At 51.4% G+C, this 19,520-nt stretch overlaps 1 protein-coding gene across 1 annotated transcript in view; it reads right to left on the reverse strand.

Annotated features, from left to right (window-relative positions):
- Positions 1-19,520, reverse strand: part of GJC2 (gap junction protein gamma 2) — a 33,371-nt gene that overhangs the window by 13,038 nt on the left and 813 nt on the right. The gene's annotated exons all lie outside the window — the stretch shown is intronic.

Consider the following 19,520-nt stretch of genomic DNA (forward strand, 5'->3'; position numbering starts at 1 on the left):
TGTTTAGATGGGATATTGGGAAGGAGTTCCTGGCTGGGAGGGTGGGGAGGGGCTGGGATGGAATTCCCAGAGAAGCTGTGGCTGTCCCTGGATCCCTGGAATGTCCAAGGCCAGGCTGGATGGAGCTTGGAGCAGCCTGGGACAGTGGAAGGTGTCCCTGCCATGGCAGGGGTTGGAACAGGATGGGCTTTGAGGTCCCTTCCAACCCAAACCATTCCATGGTTCCGTGGTTCTCTGAGAGCTCAACAGCTCTCCTCGCCAATCTCCCCCTGCAAACACCTGCGATTCTCACAGGTTTGGGGCGGTTTTATGTGTGGAAAATGCTCTGCAATGTCACAGCCAAGCTGCTGACCCTGAGAGTTTGACTCTTTTTTATTTTTTTCCCCCCAGAAGTTCCAGTGGAAAAAATGATTGGTGTCACTTCTGTCACCGCACGCCTCATCCATGTCCTACGCTGCAGCAGATGGCACGAGCTGCTCACACCCAGGACAGCCATCAGAAATGGTCCAAAGTTATTTCATGTTTTTATCTTCTCTCAGATAACAAGCGACAGGACAAGAGTAAATGGCCTCAAGTTACACCAGGGGAGGTTTAGATTTGGTATTAGGGGAAAAATTCTTCGCAGAAAGAGTTGTAAAACACTAGAACAGACTGCCCAGGGCAGTGGTGGAATCACCATCACTGCAAGTGTTCAAAACTGCATGGATGTGACAACTGGGGACATGGTTTAGGAGTTATGATGGTGCTGGGTTGACTGGTGATGATCTTAAACAATTCTGTGATTCTCATTTTTTACAAACAAAAAAAAAATATCTATGATATGTACAAAATAATAATATCTGTAATATGTACCAAAAAATCTGTAATATCTTTTGCCAACCAAAAGAAACCTCTCTACTCTAACAGGGCCAGGAGCTTGCAGTGAGCAAGTGCTGCATCAATTTGTCCAGGAACAGGAGCCAGCCCAGGTGTCTGCATCAGATCCAGGTTTGTTTGCTCTGCCTGGTTCTCAGGATGGTCCCTCACACTGCCCTGGCCAGAGCCTGGCACCACTGAGGACTGCCCTGCCCTGCCCTACACCCTCCTTGGGGCAGAGCTGCTGCTCTAAACACCCCTGACAACCCCGAGGTGGTTAAAGACCATCTGGGGGTCATTTGGAGCAGCTGCTGGGCCTGGGAGCAGCTTCAGGGTCCTGCTTTGGTGTGTCACCTCCTCAGGGTCCTGCCTGGGTGTGTCACCTCCTCAGGGTGCTGAGTGACGCTCTGGGGCTCAGCCTGCTCTGCCAGCAATGGAATCACAGAATCCCAGGTGGATTTGGGATGGAGGGGATCTTAAAGCCCATCTTTAAAGCCATGGCAGGGACACCTTCCACCATCCCAGGCTGCTCCAAGCCCTGTCCAGCCTGGCCTTGGTCACTTCCAGGGATCCAGGGGCAGCACAGCTGCTCTGGGCACCTGTGCCAGGGCCTCAGCACCCTCACAGGGAAGAATTTATTCTTAAGATCTCATGTAAAGCTACCCTCTATCAATTTAAAGCCATTCCTCCTTGTCCTGTCCCTCCACCCCTTGTGCAAATTCCCCTTCCAGCTCTCCTGGAGCCCCTTTAGCCACAAGAAAGGGCTGCAAGGTCACCTTGAATCCTTCTCTTCTCCAGGCTGAACACCCCCAGTTCTCTCAGCCTTTCCCCACAGGAGAAGTTCTCCATCCCTCTGGTCACCCTGGTGACCTCTCAAACCTCTCACCCACCCCAGAGGTTCTGCTTGCAGGAGCTGAGGTGAAGCTCAGGCAGCAGGACTTGTGAGAGAAGACAAAATTTTACCCAAACCATCATGTCTGAAATAGCAGATCTTTCTGCAGATTCCAACACTCATTGCTGGATATTTGTTTTATCTATTTCCCAATCTTTTGGCTTTGGAGGAGCCTCTGACTCGACAGGTCAGACAGAGCCATAGCAGTGAGGCTGCTGCATGATCCAAGTGTTGTGCAAACAGGGACAAGGGCTGGGAACAGCTGTCAAATCCTTCTCTCCACCATATAAACCCATCCCTGTGCCCTCCCAAATAAATCTGCTGCACACTCAGCACCCCAAATCACCAAAATATCCTCCTGAGCTCAGCCCTGGACACAGATTTTCTTCATGGTAACGAAATCTTTATGGTAAAGAAATTCAACACCAACTTGAAAATTATATTGAAGACAACAAGAAATTGCCCAGAGAGGCTGTACCCTCCCCAGATAAATCTTCTGCACACTCAGCACCCCAAATCACCAAAATATCCACCTGAGCTCAGCCCTGGACACAGATTTTCTTTATGGTAATACAATTTTTATGGTAAAGAAATTCAACACCAACTTTAAAACTGTATTGAAGAGAACAAGAAGTTGCCCAGAGAGGCTGTGCCCTCCCCTTCCATCCCTGGAGCTGCTCCAGACCAAGCTGGATGGAGCCTGGAGCAGCCTGGGGTGGTGGAAGGTGTCCCTGGCAGGGGTTGGAATGAGGTGACCTTTAAGGTCTCTTCCAACCCGAACCATTCTGGGATTCTATGGAGACAAGAAGGAAAATGCCAAAGCAGATCCAAGACACTCAGGTGTGACTTTGTGGCCCATTGCCCCATCACTAATTCGACCTAAATGGAGTTAAAGGGGAAGACAGAGACTCGAGCATGAACAATAAGGCAGCAGATGGGTTGGATGTGCTCTTGCCAAACTGTTCTTAGATAACAGACACGACAGAAAATAAGGAAAAAATGGAAACCTCATTTCCACAAGTTCTTTCCTACCCTCCTGGCCGGGTTCCCAGCACAACCAGGGCAGGTTCCCACTCTGCTCACCAAGACATTTCATTACACAGATATCCCCAGCAAATATTTAATTACCCCTTAGGTAATTAGGCACAGACTCAATTACACAGCCAGGTTTGCATGCAAAGAGAGAGAAAAGCCCAGAGGAGAGCCCAGGGCTGGGAGAGCAGCACGGTACCTTCCAGAGCTCCAGGCTGGAGCATCAGCCAGGGCTGCAGGTCCTGATCTGAGGAGGGTCTGATCTGAGGGTGGAACAGGGACAGGAACCTTCCTGGACATGCTTACATAGGTGGTCCCCACCCGCTGACGTGCAGAGGTCGGCAGCTCCTGCCTCACATCTGGACAGCCCCAGGTCCCCCGTGCCAAGAAGGGACACTGCCAGAATCATATTTCCTGGAAAAATCCCTTTTCCCAGGATTATTCTCCTGGGAAGCTGAGAAGCCTCAGAGAAAAAGGAAGCAATAATTATCTGACTTGATTTTCCTGTGTTGTGCTGCTTTAGAATGTGTTTGGAGATTGTTTATCCACCAGGTGATTGTTTCATTGGTTTCATGTGAATTGTTTTTACTTAATGGCCAATCACAGCCAAGCTGTGTCGAGGCTCTGGAGAGAGACAGGAATTTTCATTATTATCATTTTAGCCTTCTGTAAGTATCCTTTCAGTATTCTCTAGTATAGTTTAGTATAGTATTCTTTAATATAATAAAATGTCATGAAATAATAAATTAGCCTTCTGAGAACATGGAGTGAGATTCATCATTCTTTCCTGCCATGGGGCACCCCCCAAATACAACAGGACACCACGTGTCTGGTCATCCCCAAAGGCTGCAGGGGTGTTGGGTCAGTGCCCCTCTCTCCCCTCAGGAGTGGGGCAGTGCCCCCAGGCTGGCATCCAGCTGGGCATGGAGCCAGTGCCAGCTGGCCCAGGGCCACGCTGCTGCTCAGGGCAAAGGCTGACCTGAGATCTGCAGTGCTGGAGTCCTTTGGGCACCCAGGGGGGCTCCAGCAGCACCTTCTCCACCCCCTCACCACAATGGGCATGAGCCCACACCTGCCTGTTGGCCAAACCCTGCACCACAGCACCAAACCCTGCACCAGCGCCACAAAAATCTGTACCACAGCACCAAACCCTACACCAGCATCAAACCTACACCAGCACCAAACCCTGCACCACAGCACCAAACCCTACACCAGCACCACAAAAATCTACACCAGCACATCAAACCCTACACCAGCACCACAAAAACCTACACCAGCACACCAAACCCTACACCAGTACCACAAAAATCTACACCACACCCCCAAACCTACACTGACACCACCGACCTACACCACAGCACCAAACCTGCACCAGCACCACAAAACTGTACACCACACCACCAAAAATACACTAGCACCCCCAACCCTACACCAGCACCACCAACCCTACACCAGCACCACCAACCCTACACCACAGCACCAAACCTGTACCAGCCCCACAAAATCTACACCACACGCCCAAACCTGCACCACAGCACCAAACCCTACACCAGCACCACCAGCCCTACACCAGCACCACAAATTCTACCCTACACCACAAAACCCACACCATACCACCAAACCTGTAGCGGCATCCCCAAACCCATACCAGCACCCCAAACCCTACACCTCACCCCCAAACCTACACCAGCACCACTGAACTGTACAGCAACACCACCAAACCTACACCAGCCCCATGAAAAACGACCCAACACCACTAAACCCACACCACACCACCAAACCTATACCAGCACCACCAAACCCTACACCAGCAGCACCAAACCTTACACCAGCACCCCCAAACCCTACACCACACCACCAAACCTTACACCAGCACCACCAAACCTACACCAACACCACCAAACTCTACAGCAACACCCCCAAACCTACACCAGCACCATGAAAAACGATCCAACGCCCCCAAACCCACACCAACACCACCAAATCCACACCAACACCACCAAACCTACACCATGCCACCAATCCATAGCCCACCTTCATCCAACCCTAGAGCATTCCCCAAACTTGTGGTGTGCCCGGGCTGGGACCATGATCCCAAGAGTTTGCTCTGATCCCATCACACTCCAGGCCAAGGCAGATGATCCCAGCCTTGCTCCCTGCCCTGTCCCATGGAAGGATGGACCAAGCTGGTTGGACAGGGATAAAAGGAGCCAGGAGATGCTGGCTGCAGCCAGGTGTCCTCAGGGGAATATTATGGGATGGCACCTTCCTCCCTCCCTGCCCAGACAGGATCCATTGCATGGCCCCACTGCAGGAGCACACAATCCCTTCCAGCCTCAGTCCTTGATGAACACATGGGGCTCTGCAGCTCATGGAATCACAGAACCCTGGAACTGTTGTGGTTGGAAGGGACCTCTGGGGATCAGCCAGTCCAACCCCCCTGCCCAGGCAAGATCACAGAATCACAGAATGATGAGGCTGGAAGAGACCTCCAAGATCATCGAGTCCAGCCCATGCCCTAACACCTCAACCAGACTATAGCACCAAGTGCCATGGCCAGGCTTTTTTTAAACACATCCAGAGATGGTGATTCCACCACCTCCCTGGGAAGAGCACTCCAGTACTTTATTATTCTTTTGGTGAAAAATTTTTTCCTAATATCCAACCTGTACCTTCCCTGGCGTAGCTGGAGACCGCGTCCTCTGGTTCTGTCAGAGACCGACCCCACCTGTCTGCAGCCTCCCTTCAGAAGGTGTGGAGAGCAATAAGGGCACCTCTGAGCCTCCTCTTCTCCAGGCTGAGCACCCCCAGTTCCTTCACACGTTCCTCACAGGGTTTGTGTTCCCAGCCCCTCACCAGCCCTGTTGCCTCCTCTGGATGCGCTCAAGCATCCCAACATCCTTCCCAAACTGAGGGGCCAGAGCTGGACACAGCTGGGGGAGAAGCTTCATTCAGCTGTGCCTTCCACCAGTCTTTTTTTTTTGCTCCAGGTCACCTGGAGCAGGTGGCACAGGAACTCATCCAGGTGGGTTTGGCGTGTCCCCAGAGATGGAGGCTCCACACCCTCCCTGGGCAGCTGTTCCAGAGCTCTGCCACCCACCATGGGAAGAAGCTTTTCCTCATGTTGAGGTGGAACTCGTTGTGTTTTTGTTTATGGCCATTGCTCCTCATCCTGTCCTGAGGGGATAGCACCCCTCACTGCCCCTGGGCCAGCCACAGCAGGCTGTGCCCCACACCAGCACACACTCCGCTTCCCTACAGGTTGCTCCAGAGAATGAGCAGCAATAAAAAGCTGGAGAGAAGAGAGGATAATGTGGAATCCAGCTGTGAAAACAAAGATTAAATCCCTCTGGGCCTACGACCTCCCTTGGCCGGCGCGCGGGAAAAAACGCGCCAACACCAATTCCTCTCCTCACGTCCATCCAACTGGGAACTTTTCATGAATGAGCACGTTGGGGAGGAAGGGGAGGGCAGGAAGGAGGAGGAGGAGGATGAGGAGGAGGAGGAGGAGAGCCCTTCCATGCCTGTTGGCTAGGGGAAGCTGCAGCTCATGGCTGTGGGCCCGAGCCAGCAACGCTCCATGCTCAGGGCTGATCCGCAGCCTGAGACACGGGGAGATGAGGGCTCTGCCTTTGTTTTCAGGTCGGTCCTGATGCAGAGATCTTCCCTGTCAGGACCCAGGACATCCCTCTGGCTGTCCTGAGCAGCCAAGACCCCTGCCAGGGGTCTCAGGGACCCTGGCACAGAGCCCAGAATGCCCCTGTGGTTTTGATTATGACCCATGGAGCAAGTTACCACCCTTTATGAAGATCAGCAGGCCACAACAGTTTAGGTAGAATAATAGTGAAGTTATCATGGGATGGAAAAGTAGATTTTAGAGTTTCTGCTATGGGGGTTCAGGAGGCAAGCTGGAGGGAACTGGCTGTGTCCAGCCTTTCTCCTTCTTCTTCTTCTTGGCCTCCATCTCCTGCTGTGATGTTGGCACTCACAGATTGGTTTAGAGTAGAAGCTCACTGTCTAACACAGGTGATAGGTATTGGGAAGTTATTGTAAATATTGTACATGTAGTTTTTAGTATAAAAAGATAACACTGCCCCGGGAGCAGGCAGATCCTGAGCTCTTCCTGAGCAGACCTCAGCAGGGCAGGAGAAAATTTTTGATAGATAAGATACAATAAACAACCTTGAGACCAAGAAATGAAGAGCTCTGACTCCTTCTTCAAGCGCCGGGCTGGGAAAAGAGACTTTCCAACACATCTCAGGATCACTGTGACCAGCTAAAGATCCCGACGCTTCCCAAGGGAGCACCAGGCCTGTGGGTGCAGGTAGGGATGTGCCCCCTGTTGATAAAGTGACCAAATCATCCTTTGTCTCCTAAAAAAGGAAAAAAGCCCAGAAGTTTCTCTCCTCAGTTAGGTGAAAAGGCATCTCACAGGACCCTGGGGACTTCACCTCAAACTTAAGGATGGCCAATTGGACAGGAGCCAGAAGGTCCTGCCTAAGTAATTTACTAGAAAAAGAAGAGAGCAAAGAAACTAATGGCTTTTGTGAGGTGTTTTACCAGGAAAAAGAACCTCCTGCCCTGGCTTGGTTTTTGTCTGTAAAGAGCTTTGTTATTTTGCCTTTTATTATAACTTCTCTGTTTCCAGCACTACCACAGAAGCCATCCTGCTGATATTATGCCATCTGAGGTGGCTGAGCTATCTTGGGTGTGATATAAATCTCCAAGAGCTTATGAGACCTGGCTCGAGGAGACCCCAAAATCAGGTGCAGGTTTTGCTAGAGAAAAGAACAGCTCAGGTGAGCCCTGCCCTGCTCACCCCAAACCCTCCACCACCCCTGGGAAGGGGCAGCTCCTGCTGCCAGGGCAGGTACCCCTGGTGAATGTGTCTGGTTCCCAGGCAGGGATGCCTGAAGCTCCTCTGTGAGGCTGGGGATGGGACACAGAGGATGATGCAGTCATGGTTTAATTCACAATAATACTAAAATCCCTCCATGATGTGCAGCAAGCCCCTTCCCAGGCTCCCAGTCTGGTGCTCACATTTCTTCCACACTTTCTGCCAGCCCAGGGATGGTTCAGCCTCCTCTGCTAAGTTTAAAGAGGCAAAAACCACAGAAAATGCTGTGGAAAGAGGGTATTTAAGGAAAAAAAAATTATTCTCCTTCACTTAGTGATAAATAGACCTTAAAAAATGCCAAGCCAGAGTGTCTGACCTCCAGGCAGCTTTTGGGACAGGTCTCAGTTTGTTGCTGCTCAGCTGAGGTCCATCCTCTTTGCTGTGGTGGTCACTGCCTGTGCACCCAGCCCACCACATTTCCATATTCCAGGAAACCCCCTGAGAATTTTCTGGAGTGAAAAGCTGCCATCACTGACCCTGGCCATTACCAGCAGCTGAGGGAAGAAGATGAAGTGGTGGGAGGCTCTGCGTGAAAATTCAGTCTTTCCATCTCTGGTTCTTTCCCTCCCTTCCTCTCCAAGTCATCCTCCCTGCAGCCTCCAGACAGAAACAATTAAGAAACCACACCACCATCTGTGTTTCTGAGAAACTTGAAGAAACAGTTTAACATGAAGCAAACCCCCAAATCATGTCCTGCTGGGGGGACAGAGGAGCAGCCCCACACCTGACTGGTGGCACCTGGCTGACTGAGCTGTGATAAATATGAAGCCTCTGAGCCTCCTTGTGTCATTTAAAAGCAGATCCGCATCCATTATCATCTTTTTTCCTGGCTGCTTTTTGGTCCCTACTGACCTCAAAGCCTTGGAGCCTCCACTTGAATCCTCTGGAGCTCATGTCAGTGCTGCTTGGCCAGCTCTGTGCTGCCCCTGGGGTGACTCCAGGCAGAAATGAGCAGGAGATCCCTAGTCCATGCCCTTTATTCCCTATTCCACCCCTGTGCAATCCCACAGGGGGTTAGCTGCAGTGGTGGAGTGCTTGCTCAGCATGTGTGAGGCAATGGGATTGGTGCCTGCCTTCTCCTTCTGGGAGCCAGATGATCTTTAATGTCCCTTCCAACCCACGCCATTGGATTCTGTGATTTCTCCCTCTCCAAGGAGAGCAAGGGAAATCTTGGTTTTGTCTTCCCTTGAGCTGTGAGAGTCCTGCAGACCAGGATTGTCAGCACCAGACACAGCCCTGGGGTGGAGGATGGCTGAGGTATGATGAGGGAAGGGACTTGCCTGGTGGGGGACAATATCCAAACCAAGCCCAGGATGTCCCACAGGAGGTTTCTCCCATGGCATTGTCACCCTGTCCCAGGTGGGACCTGATCCCAACCCTCCTGCATGGATGTGTGTCACAGACATCTTTTATGAAAAATCCTTTCCTTAGGATTTTGTCTCCTGAGAAGTTGAGAGGCCTCAGGAACAAAATGTAAACAATGGTTATCTGCTGCTGTGGAATGCAGCAGGTGCATCTGTGATTGGTCTCATAGAATTGTTTCTAATTAATGGCCAATCACAGCCCAGCTGGCTCAGACTCTGTCTGAGACACAAACCTTTATCATTCTTTCTTTTTCTATTCTTAGCTGGCCTTCTGATGAAATCCTTTCTTCTATTCTTTTAGTGTAGTTTTAATGTAATATATATCATAAAATAATAAATCAGCCTTCTGAAACATGAAGTCAGATCCTCATCTCTTCCCTCATCCTGAGACCCCTGTGAACACGGTCACAGGTTGTGCCTCTTCTGCCATGACAAAATTCAATATTATCACCCTGCCATGACCCCAGACCCAGCTTTGTGGCCCCAAAAGTGAGCAGGCCTTCTCCTGGCACACCTCAGCAGAGCAGATCCAGCCCTTGTCCTGCTGCTGCCCACTCAGAGCTCCTCACTCCACCCTTCCCAAAAATCCTGCTGACCAAGTGGGATTTCTCCTTTGGCCGAAGCTCTTCTCTTCTGCTCTCCATCTCATTGCCAAGAATTTCCCAAACCTGGCGGGAAATTAGAGAACCAGCAAAACCTGCCCTGCCTTGGAGCTCATTTCCTGCCAGCCATCCTCTGTCAGGCACTGGGAGCAAAATATTTCAGGCTTTTCCAGGCACTAAATCACCCTGTTGGACTGGTAATTGGGGCAGCTGAACTACACCTAGTTCCACCTATTGAAATGGTGGCAGCAGCCTCCATCCCACAGGAACTGACCCCTCTGCTGCTGCTGGAAGTGCTGCTGACATCCATTTCCAGAGGTGTTTGTGGAGCCACCACAGAGCCTGGGGTGGGCGGAGGGGGCTGCAAGCTCCAGGGGCTGGAGATGGGATGTGGGGTGTTCAACCCAAAGGAAAAGCCAAAAACTTAATGGAAAAGAAGGAATGAATGAGCTTCATGGAGAAGAAATGAAGAAGGAGCATCTTTGCAGAACGCAAACCCACAAATTTATCACCTTCATTAAAAACCCTCCCCAAACCTGCCACAGGCCCTCTGATTCCACTCGTGCAATCCCATCCTCTTCCCAGGGATTACATGGATATGGTGAAATTCAGCCTGGCTGAATTAGCCCTACCAGACTGATCATTAAGGGAAATTAAGGTTGGAAATGAGCTCTAAGATCATCAAGTCCAACCATCAACCCAGCACTGCTGTGTTCACCTCAAACCACGTCCCCAGGTGCCACATCAATGTGTATTTGAACATTACCAGGGATGGTGACTCCACCACTGCCCTGAAAAGCCTCTTCCAATGCCTGACCACCCTTCCAGGGAATAAAATTACCCTAATATCCAATCAACACCTCACCTGGTACAACTTAAGGCCATTTCCTCTCATCCTGTCCCTGTTCCCTGGAGCACAGCCGGATCCCCCCCGGCTGTCCCCTCCTGGCAGGAGCTGTGCAGAGCCACAAGGTCCCTCCTGAGCCTCCTTTGCTCCAGGCTGAGCCCCTTCCCAGCTCCCTCAGCCTCTCCTGGGGCTCCAGACCATCAATGTCCTTCTGGTCACGAGGAGCCCACACACGGACACGGAATTCAAGGTGTCCCAGCAGTGCCAGCACAGGGGGACAGTCCCTGCCCTGGCTCAAGCCAGGTGTCAGCTGGTTGCTCAGAATGCTCCACACATCAGCCCATTCCAGCCACAGAACCAGAGAACATCCAAATTGGATCTACAAAGACCAAAACTCTCCAGTCACCCCTGAAGTTCTACATTCAAAAACACCCAACGTGGTCACTGGGCTTCATAGGACTGAGGTCACCATGGAGGTCACCATGGGCTCCTCCTGCAGCTCTCAGCAAACTCTGCCCAGCATAGAAGTCCACACACACCCCCAGCCCATCACCTGCCCCATCCTGGCCACCCCAAGAAGTCATTGCTGCCCCACCAGCTCTCCCTGCCCAGATTTCTGTCCAGCTCCCACTTCTGGAATTTTGGGTGCTTTCACTTGTGCTTTGGGAGATGACCAATTTCACCCTGCCTGTCCACACAATTCCCTTGTTAAACTAGGGACAAGAAGGGGATTCGGGAACATTCAGCCTCTCTGCTGGGCAATGGAAGGCGCTGGGTGAAATCTGCTTCCCTGTTTTTTGAAATGCAATTACTGGCAGGGAAGACCAAATCCTGCATTCCTCAGTGAAGGAATCTGGATGATGTCACCTCCTGCCCTGTGGCAGGGGCATTTCTGCCCGAGTCCTCCCTCCCGGCAGGCCCTGCCTTTCCTCCAAATATTTGTTTTGGCTGGTTTTTAGGAAGCTTGGAATAACAGCAGGATGGACTCTCCTACTGTAAGGTCTGTCCCTGAGCAGCACGTTCACAGGGCCATGGGTTAACAGAGGCTCACATGTGTCAGCCAAAATTTTACTGCCAGTAGCAAAGTGGGGGATTTGTTGGTTTTGTGTATTTTCTTTTTTTTTTTTTCCTCCTCCTTTACAATCTGTGTGGTTCAGTGCAGGCTGAGAGATATCAGAAACCTCTTAAAACAGAAGGTTCTCTGCCTCACTAAAACACTTTGAACCAAATTCCTTAAATTTTCTCATACTTGTGACTAGACTAGAGGCACGTAGATGTGCTTGTAGTGCTGTGCCCTTCCCTCCCTCCCTTCTTGTTAGGATCCACCCAGCAGGACACATCTACTGAGGTGCCTAATGCCAGCCAGGACCTTTCCTAAACTGCTGGCCTGGAATAAAGTGCCCTTTTGCCTGGCAGGGGAGTCCCAGTGGATGTTTCTGGAATAAGGGTTGCAGGGAATGGAGCAACTCTGGGGTGATACAGAGGCAGGACCTTGTGCCTCCTCAAAGGATAAAACCTCTGTGACATCCTCCAAGACTGGTTTTAAGGCACTTGGGGTGGATTTCATTGTTTAAATTTGGGTGGTTAACCCTCCTTGGAGCTGAGTGTTGCAGACATGTTTTATGGAAAATCCTTTCCTTAGGATTGTGTCTCCTGAGAAGCTGAGAGGCCTCAGGAACAAAATGTAAACATTGATTATCTGCTGCTGTGGAATGCAACAGGTGAATCTGTGATTGGCCCATGTTGGTTGTTTTTAATTAATGGCCAATCACAGTCAGCTGGCTCGGATAGAGAGGCCAAACCACAAACCTTTGTTATCATTCTTTCCTATTCTATTCTTAGCTAACCTTCTGATGAAATCCTTTCTTCTATTCTTTTAGTATAGTTTTAATGTAATATATATCATAAAATAATAAATCAGCCTTCTGAAACATGGAGTCAGATCCTCATCTCTTCCCTCATCCTCAGACCCCTGTAAACACCACCACACCTGGGCACAGGTGCCCAGAGGAGCTGGGGCTGCTCCATCCCTGGAAGTGTCCAGGGCCAGGTTGGATGGGGATTGGAGCAGCCTGGGATAGTGGAAGGTGTCCCTGCCCATGGCCCTTCCAACCCAAACCTTTCTGGCGTTCTGTGACATCCTGGGACTGTCTGGGACTCATCTCAGCTTCCAGCTCTTCTCTCCACTCCTCTAGATGTCCCCAGGAGACCCAAAGCACACCCTGCCCAAGGCGTGGCATCCCCCTGCAGCTCTTCCCTGCCCTCAAGAGTCCCCATCCCACACCAAGGTGCTGCTCACACCCCATGGATCACCCGCTGCTCCTCAGCACCTGTGATGTGGAGAAGGGAAGGTGGGCATGGCTGGAGGGATCAGGAGCTGATTTTAAAGTAGGTTTCTTATGGCAGGTGATAAATTCTTTCCCTGTGCTCCAAGATGATCCATTGCTGGCACCTGAAAAAGTTTTCTGCTCTCAGACTAATTCTGCAGGACTCATGGGAGGGGATAATCCAGTGGAAAATGAAGTGCAGGAGGTTGTTTCTTGTGAGGGGCTTGTGAGGTTCAATCGTTCTAAATCCCACAGATGATGGTGGGATCTCACCAAGACACTGATTTCACTAAAACCTGAGCTGGGACACTGATGTCCTACAAAGATTGGGGAGAGGAGTGATGGGATGGAGTGAGGGGTGGGAAATTCCATTTCTAACACCAGCACAAGGTGCTGCCCCACATCTGAGTTTAAAAAAAAAAAAAAAACCACATTTAAGTAACTGCTTTTTTTCCCAAGCTGAAACCTCTTACATCTGCTGATCATCTTGTTCTGTCAGGCTGTGAGCAGGGACAGGAGCCTGAGGCACCCCCACAATCTGTCCCTCTCAGTGCCAGATGTGACCTTCAGTGGCAAAATGACCCAGCCTGGATGGATCCCACCCTGCTGATGGCTGAAATCATCTCTCCTTCCCCGTGGGGACTGCAGGCAGCAGCCCCTCAGAGCCAGGCATTTCACAGCCCCAGCCCTGACTCAACCCCTCTGCAATTAGCACAGGACTTTTCATCAGCTCTCTGTTGTTTTTCAGCCCTGGTGATAAAAGGCTCCAGCGAACATTTCCAGCCGTACACAAACTGCAGCCTGCCAACATAAACACCATAAAAACACTCCCAATAAATCAGAGCTCACCCTCACTAGGGCTATTCAAATTCTCTGGAATGGCTAAAAAAGTGCTCTGGGCTGCCAGGAGGCTCTGCAGCCACGGGGAGGGAGGGAGACAAGCAGGGAGAAGGATTGAGTGGAAGCTGGAGCTGAGCTCCCTCCTCATCCTCCCACCCCGGGATCTCCGGCAGAGCTCTGCTCATGGAGGAATAAATAAAGGAGCTCCACGCCCACACGGGTCCTGGCCAGAGCACAAAACCTCGTGTGTTTGCCCTTAGACACAGAATTTCTTGCAGAAAGCTGAACCTGTGAGCTGGCCACTCCTGTTTTCCAGGGCATCCCTCTGTGCTGTAACCACCAGGGGTGAGGTCACCCCGCACCGCAGCTGCAGGAGCCCCCTCAGCATTTGAGGGTGGGCACAGGAGATCAAACCCTGCGTTTGATGAGTTCTGCCTAAATCTCCTGGCAGAAACAGCCTTGGCCAAACCCTCCGGCCAAACCAACCCCAAAAGCCGGGCAGGGTCTGGAGCATCCCCCGGGCAGGGCCTGGACCATCCCCTGGGCAGGGTCTGGAGCATCCCCCATGCAGGGCCTGGAGCATCCCCCGGGCAGGGTCCAGCCCCTCTCTGCTCATGTTGCCGTGGCTCTCACCCACAGAAGGACCAGCCCCAGGTCATCTCCCAGGCTGGGGCTGAAGGAGAGGCCACACAAGTCCTCCCTTCTCCCCAAATCCTGGAGGCACACAGTCCCTCTCCCGGCATTCCCAGCAGAGCTCCTCACCTCTCCACTCCCACCAGGATGCTGGGCAGCTCTCCATGCCCCAGGCAGGGATGTCTCACGCTCCACCAGCCCAGCTCTCCCCAGCACACGCCGCCTCCACGCTCTGCAAACCTCTGGCTCCATCCAAGCAGGCGCTGAAGCTGCGGCTGATCTCACCCGTGTCCCTGCAGCCTGGAAAGCGCTTTGTCCGGGGATTCTGCGAGCCTGACAGCGACCACCTCCCATCAAACCAAGCCAAGCATGCAGCACAGCCCCGTGGGAGGCAGCCTGGCTCTGGATACCCTCGGAGGAGAGGCGGTGGGAGCAGTCAGCGGCTCCTCCCGAGTGCTGCTGGGCAGCTGCAGCATCCCCAGAGCCTGGCAGAACTAATGGGTTGTGGCATCTGGGGTGACCCTAAACACCTCCCCAAAGCAGCCCAGGGGCTCTGGGCACCGACGTCAGCACAGGGTCCCAGCCCTGGTGGTCTCCCCTTTCCTGGGGGATGTCCCAGGAGAAGCCCTGCTGTCAAACGAGGTTGTGTCTGCAGCAGGGATTGCTTTGCAGCGCCCCTGGCATCATCTCTTCCTCCTCTCTCTTTCTCCTCCCCTCCTCCTGTTGTATTTGCAGGGATTCCTGTGGCAGGGGGGGATGATGAATCTGACTCCATGTTCTCAGAAGGCTAATTCATTATTTTAAGATACTATATTATATTAAAGAATGCTATACTATACTAAAGAACACGGAAAGGATACTTACAGAAGGCTAAAAAGATAATAATGAAAACTCCTGACTCTCTCCAGAGTCCTGACACAGCTTGGCACTGATTGGCCAATGAGACAAAACAATTCACACCAGAATCCAATCCAACAATCTCCAACCACATTCTAGACTTATTGTCCCCGACCAGAAGAAAAGCCATCCCTGGGATCCTTTGATGTCAGATTTGCTTCGTCATCTTTCACTTCAATGTTGGATATTTGGTCAGGGCAGTGAGATTATGATTGATGATTATGATATGATGACTGTGATGATGATGATTTTATGTGTTATTATTATCTATAGTTTTAGTTATTAGGATGACTATTATGGTTTTATTATATATTTATTGCATTTGCCGGATCTCCCGACAGACAAAGGGAGGAATGATGAATCTGACTCCATGTTCTCAGAAGGCTAATTTATTATTTTATGATATTATATTTAAGAATACTAAACTACACTATACTAAAGAATACAGAAAGGATAGTTAGAGAGGGCTAAAAAGATAATAATGAAAACTTGTGACTCTCTCCAGAGCCTCGACACAGCTTGGCCCTGATTGGCCAAAGAGTGAAAACAACTCACAGCAGAATCCAATGAAACAATCACCTGTGGGTAACCAATCTCCAAACACATTCCACATGAGCACAACCCAGGAGAAGCAAATGAGATAAGAATTGTTTTCCTTTTCTCTGAGGCTTCTCAGGAGAAAAATCCCGGGTGAAAGAATTTTTCAGAGAATGTGAATGCCGCATCCTCCAGCCCCGCTTTGTATCATCAGCCTGATCTGCTTTGAGTGGAGCCGGGCACAGGAGGTGCAGGGAGGGAGCAAAGTGATGTTAGTGATGCTCCCGAGCTGCAGAGAGCCCCGGGGCACGGGGCAGTGCCAGCACAGGCCACCGGGTCACTGAGACACTGCCGGATGATGCTCTGCAGAGCAGCTCCTCCCCAGGGCTGCGAGCGGAGACACGGGCAGGGGGAGGAGAGGAAACCAGGACATTCATGTCTGAGCCAACCTGGTTCACTGTTTCTGTCTGGCAGCGCAGAGGAAAGGGCTGGGCAGAGCTCTGAGCAAAGCCATTGTCAGCAGCAGGAACAACAAAAAAAGAAATTATAAAAACGTGCCTGGAGGAATTTGGCTCGGGTTCATGTTTGAACTGGTGTTCTCTGGGGCTGGCACTGGAAGGGAACAGGATTTGGGGTCGTGGCATGGATTAACCCTGCCTCAATCCAGAGGGTGGCACAGAGGAGGGATGGAAGCACCCAAAGGTGCTCAGGGCTGGGCTGGAAGTGATGCCTCTCCCAGTGGGGGACGAGCCCCATTTCTGGGCTGTTTTCCCGTGATTTTGCCCATTTCCATCCCACTGCTGGTGCCATCTGGGGCTCGCTGCCCCCTGCCCTGTGTTTGAAAGGTGCTTCACACCAAGCCCACTTGCACAGCTGCCAGCCAGCTTTAAAGGGTGTGAAAAGGGGTGAGAAATAACAACACCTCAGAGGTGTCGAGCTCCCTCAGTCCTGGCTCTGCTGAAATGGACCTGGTTTCTGGGGAAATGGGGATTTTGGGTGTAAACCCCTCAGAAAATAGGATCCTGTGGCTGGTGCCACCCTGTCACCCCCCTGTGATTGTGACAGGGCCCAGCTGGTGGTGGCACTTCCCAGGGATGAGGCTGTGGAGTGTCATTAATGATCAGGGTGATGGGATTGAGTTTGGGGTGTGGGGAAGCTGTGCTGCTCTGTGCTGCTCACAGACATCCCAAAAATATTCCATGGAAGGACAAGATGCAGCCAGAAGAATTTCAAGTGGATAGGAAATAAAGTTCTCCCTGCCAAACACTGGCATGGCATGCTGGTGACATCTGCACCTCCTGAGGGGCCTCCAGCCTCTGCTGGGCTGTGATTGCCCAAATCACCCTCAGACCCTCACCTTGCTCAGCACTTCCCACACCTCCACACACACTGGAGCCAGGAAAAGTTGGCATCCACCCCCAGAGGATGGAGGAGGAGCAAAAAGTCAAACTGAACAGAAAAGAGAGTATGCAGCCCTTAGAGGAGCAATTCTGACCTGCTCGAGGGCTTGGCTTGTCCTTATAAAGTCACTTCATGTCAGAACCCAGGACATTGCTCTGGCTGCCCTGGAGGACTCGAGACCCTGGCAGAGGCTCAGAGACCTTGGCACGGAGTCAAAGACACCTGTGCCTTTGATTTTAGCCCATGGAAACAATTACCAACTTTGTGTGAAGATTTGCAAGCCACGAGAGTTTAAGTAGAATGATAGTGAATTTGTCACAGGGTGAAAAAGTAGAATTTTGGGGATTTAGAATGGGGGTTCAAGAGGCAAGATGGAGGAATCTGGGCATGTCCTGTCCTTCTTCTCCTTCTCCTTGTCCTCCATCTTCTGCTGTGATGGGGACACTTTTAATTGGTTTAGAATAGAGACAGACTGTCTAACACAGGTGATAGGTGTTGGAAAATTATTGTAAATGAAGTACACCTAGGTTTTAGTATAAAAAGCCAACACCACCCCAAGGGCAGGGGCTGTGCCACAACCCGACCTGCTGGACAGATCTCAGCAGGTCAGAGAAAGAATGTCATAGATAAGAGAAAATAAACAACCTTGGAAAGCAGAACCGAGGAATCTCGACTTCTTCAGTTGTGGGGCTGGGAAAAAAAGACTTTCTAATATCTCAGGAGCCATTTCAACCACAGAAACCTGAGAACTTCATTCCTCAGGGACAGCTCAGGGTGGGACATGGGATCCTCACCTTCTGAGGATGCAGCCAGAGAAGCAGTGGCACAACCCACAGCACCAAAAATGGGAGAGGCAAGGAGATAAACAAATTGCTCCAGCAAAGCTCATTCTCATGTGCCTTGATTAATTCATAGCATGGGGCTGCTCCTTTGCTATCCATGTTCCCTGTCTTCTACTGCCACAGCCCCAGGTTGCAACGTGCAGGAATCCCACAAAAACTCCTTTATTTTCCCTTCTCCTGGCAGCAAGGAGCAGGCACCACGTGGATTTTCATGGCTGCTCACCACTCTCCAAGGGACAGAGCAGGTCAAAGGGAGCTGGGCAGCCTTAAATCTGACCCTTGGGGTGAGCACTGGGTGGAGGAACTCCAGCCAGGCCATAAATGAGACGAGAAGAGAGTTCTCCCCAGCCCTGGGATCATTCAGGAATATGGTGCACACCTTCTTGCTGGGGAAGGAGGGGTTTCCTTGTGACACACACACACACAAATAAAACCCTCCTGGTATTTTGGTCTTGGACAAGACCCAAGGATTGTCTGGAAATGGCTCTCCCAGCTTGCAGGAGGAACAGATTCCCCATCTGCCTCATGGCCCTGTTCCTGTTCCCATTGTCTGGAGCTGGGATTTCCTCCCTCTGCCTCTCTAAGGAAGTTTGGACACAGGGCAGGTTGCCCTCCTGTGGCATTCCAAGGGAATTTGGGGGAAAGGAGAAGGTCCCAGGGTTTAAGGGACTCTGTTTCCCTTTGTGGGGTATCATGGAATATTTGCTCTCCTCCCACCAGGAGAGGACACAGCTCTCTACCAATAAATCCATTCAGCCAAACTCCTGTGCTTGGGATAGATGGAAGAGCTTTTGGGGATGGGAGGAGATGGAAGGAGGAATTCCCTCCCCTCCCAGGCCACCTCATGAACAATGGGGGTCGGGAGCTCCTTCCAGCCCCCCTCTCCAGGAAATCCCTAAATCTGCAGAGATCTGGAGGCAGAAGGGGCGCAGCTCAGGGTCATCCATCAGCCACAGGGAAGATCTTTAGGATTTAAAAGGATGGGACCATTAAAAGCTGTGGAATTTCAACAGCATCTCCACATGAGGTTCATCTCGGGAGCCTGAGGTGGGGATGGGGGATCCAAGTTGGAGATCCCAGCCCAGAGGAGCATCCTGGGTGTTTGGTAGCCAAAGGAGAGTTTTCTCTCAAGGAAGGTTGGCGAAGAAGATGAGGACACCCAGGAGCAGGTTCAGCTCCCACTGGTGGTGATGGTGCCCAGCCATGGGCTCCCCCTGCCTCAGTTTCCCCAGCTGCACAGGAGGGAACACAGCCTTTGCGAGGTGTTTGGGATGTGAAGATGAAAAGGGCGCTCACAGCCTTGGATCTTCTGTTAAAAACAAGCCAAAAGCACCTTACAGAGAAGATAAACTTATCATGGACTAGAGACACCAGCTGCAAATCCACATCTGCTGCTGGATGAGCCCCCATGGCTGCTGCTCTCCAACTGTGCCTGGCCTCAGAGCCCAGCTCAGCATGCAGGAGCAGGGGGATCTAAGCTGGTGATCCCAAAGCCAGGAGGATGCAGATCCCAAAATTTGCAGAAAAGTCAGGAATGGAGCACAGGATCAGCAG

This window comes from Geospiza fortis, unplaced genomic scaffold, assembly GCF_000277835.1.
Source record: "Geospiza fortis unplaced genomic scaffold, GeoFor_1.0 scaffold34, whole genome shotgun sequence".
Taxonomy (NCBI): Eukaryota; Metazoa; Chordata; class Aves; order Passeriformes; family Thraupidae; genus Geospiza; species Geospiza fortis.